Below are 3,105 nucleotides of genomic sequence, written 5' to 3'. Positions count from 1 at the left end.
TTATGACTTGGGAGACACTAGTGATTAAAATCCATTGTGAGTTTAAACAAGTAATGGATTGTCAAGATAAGAAACTAAGAAGAAAAGCCAATAGAACTATGGTTTAATCCATTCACATGGAATAACCTAAAGTTTTCTATTACAAGGACATAAAAGGAAATTTTAGTTAATAAGTCTATTCAATGGACTTAACAAAACTTCCTGTTCCTAGTATTATAGGTTTGAGTTTATCTAAACCTATGGCTTGTGGTATACCTGGTAATTACTTACTCTAATGCAAGCAAATTACTTTAGTAAGATGCTGAAGCATTTTCTTTCTAATGGCAATCTAGAGAAGCTTCACAACTTCTTAGGCATAGATTTTATTTATCTAAGGAAAAGTCTCAACTATTCCAGAAAAGATAAAGCCATGAAAGAATTTCTTATATCAACAGTGAGAGGTCTTAGATATGCTTTTGTATGCCTTAGACCAGACATCTGCTGTTGAGTGGGAGTAATGAGTAGGTATCAGATTAATCCAGGAGAAGAACACTGGAAGACAATCAAGTAAATCTTAAGATAAAGAAGAGGAACTATATGTTAGTCTATAAGGGTGTGTTTAAAACTCTTAGACTACACCATATTAGATTTCGAAATTTGCCTTTGTGCTAGTAAATATTTCTGATAAGATGGTGATTACTCTGGGGGTGGAATAGTGATTTCGGAGAAGTGTAAAAACCTATCTGAAGTCTCTAGGTCTACCAGAGAGAGACTGAATGTTAAAGCTGCAGGAAAGGTACTTATTCAGTCTAAGGAAAGTTCTATACATCTTTGGCACCATTCCAAATTGCCTTAAACTACTAGTGTTAATTTCCTGATTAACCAAAAGTAGTTGCCAAAGGTATAGAATCCAGTATCCCAAGAGAGTAGACATATAGAGAGGAATTTCACATTATCAATGATTTTGTGATTAAGGAAGAGTAATGGTGGAGAAAAGGTTGTGTTTAATTCAACCTTTCAGATCCTATTACGAGGAGTTTACTACTACTACACTTGATTTGTATATCAAGGTGTTGAGATTATTTGAAACGCACTTTTTGTTTTATATTAGTGCAAGTGGGAGTTTGTTGGGTTTTATGCCCTAAATAAAACTCATTTCAATATAATCAGATTTACTTATTAATATAGATCAGAAATAACATTTAATGTTGCATGGTTCACATGATTTATTTCATGATTATATGTACATAATGTATGAATTCATCTGAAACCCTTTTCACATACTTGATCCTGTTTATTGTGTCGTCAACACATTGGAAAGTAAACATGACTATGTGAATAAAGTTTCCTAGATTTATCAGACACAGGGTTTTACTGATATGATAATCTACAACAAGAGTTTACTTGTATTTGGAGAAATACTATGTTCTTTCCAGAACATTGGTTAAAGTAAAGCTCAGGTTGGATGCATGGAGTATGCATCGGAAGGGACCGATATTGAACTTTGACTTAGATTTATTAAACCTACCGTAATATCTATTCAAGTTAATATCGCCTAGTTGATCCTAGATCAAATGATCTTAATCCTGATATGATTAGGCTCAATCTCGAGAGGCTATTCGTGTTCTTTGATTTGTTAGTTAAGCCTACTTTTAGGTCAGGGTGATACGTACATTTTGGGAACACGGTAGTGCAATTGAGTGGGAGCGCTAGCATAAACATGGAATCTATAGCTTCTATCTGGCGAATAGTAAGCAAAGGATGATCTCCTTCGAGCTTGACCAAACGAACATAAATGGTGGAGTACTCATTTCACATTAGCTGAAATATCATTTATACGGGGTCAAGTGTTTTAAGGAATAAATACATTGTAGGGTGTAACGGTAATTTAATCCCTTTACAGTGTAGATCATTCATATAGAGGATCATTGATCACATTAGGATTATAACAATGGATAACTAATGATGTGTCTATATGGTGGAACATATAGAGCATTCTATATACTGAGAGTGCAATTCTAAGTTCTATGCGTGGATTCAACGAAGAATTAATAAGTTAGTGAATTTTAGTGCTAAATTCTTGATCTACTTATTGGAAGCTCGGTTATATAGACCCATGGTCCCCCCACTAGTTGAGATAATATTGCTTGTAAGACTCATGTAATTGGTTTTGATTAATCAATGATAATTCTCAATTTAGACTATGTCTATTTGTGAATTTTTCACTAAGTAAGGGCGAAATTGTAAAGAAAGAGTTTTAGGGGCATATTTGTTAATTATGATACTTTGTATGGTTCAATTAATAAATATGATAAATGACAATATTATTTAATAATTATTTATAGTTATTAAATAGTTAGAATTGGCATTTAAATGGTTGAATTAGAAAATTGGCGTTTTTGAGAAAATCAGATGCAGAAAAGATAAAACTGCAAAAATTGCAAAAAGTGAGGTCCAAATCCACTAAGCCTGGCCCAGCCACTTTTGTAGGCAATTTAAACTGATATTTTCATTATTTTAATGCCAAATAATTCAAACCTAACCCTAGTGGAATGCTATAAATAGATAGTGAAGGCTTCAGGAAAATTACACTTAAATTTTCTATTTTTCCTTCAGAGAAAAACTGAGCCTTCTCTCTCCCTATCTTTAGCTACCACTTCTTCTCTCTCTTCTTCCTTTGAATTTCGAAATCCTTAGTGATTATGAGTAGTGCCCACACACATCAAGTGATACCTCAATCATAGTGAGGAAGATCGTGAAGAAAGATCATCAGCAAAGGAGTTTCAGCATCAAAGATTCAGAGAAAGAGATCCAGGTTCAGATATTGATAATGCTCGCTACGTAAAGGAATCAAGGGCTAGATATCTGAACGGAAGGAGTCATTATATTCCGCTGCACCCAATGTAAGGTTTCCTAAACTTTATATGTGTTTAATTTATCGTTTTAGAAAGTTCATATTTAGGATGTTAATAAACATACTTGTGAGTAGATCTAAGATCCTGGTAAAATAATTTCCAACAATATATATATATTATATAGATAGTATTAATATATATAATATAGGCAGAATATGTATGTATTAAAAAATAAGACTTTTGATCCCAATTTTTACATTTTATCCCAGTT

This window comes from Cannabis sativa, chromosome X (assembly GCF_029168945.1).
Source record: "Cannabis sativa cultivar Pink pepper isolate KNU-18-1 chromosome X, ASM2916894v1, whole genome shotgun sequence".
Lineage (NCBI taxonomy): Eukaryota > Viridiplantae > Streptophyta > Magnoliopsida > Rosales > Cannabaceae > Cannabis > Cannabis sativa.
The sequence above is the reverse complement of the archived record's forward strand: the minus strand, read 5'-3'. Positions refer to the sequence as shown.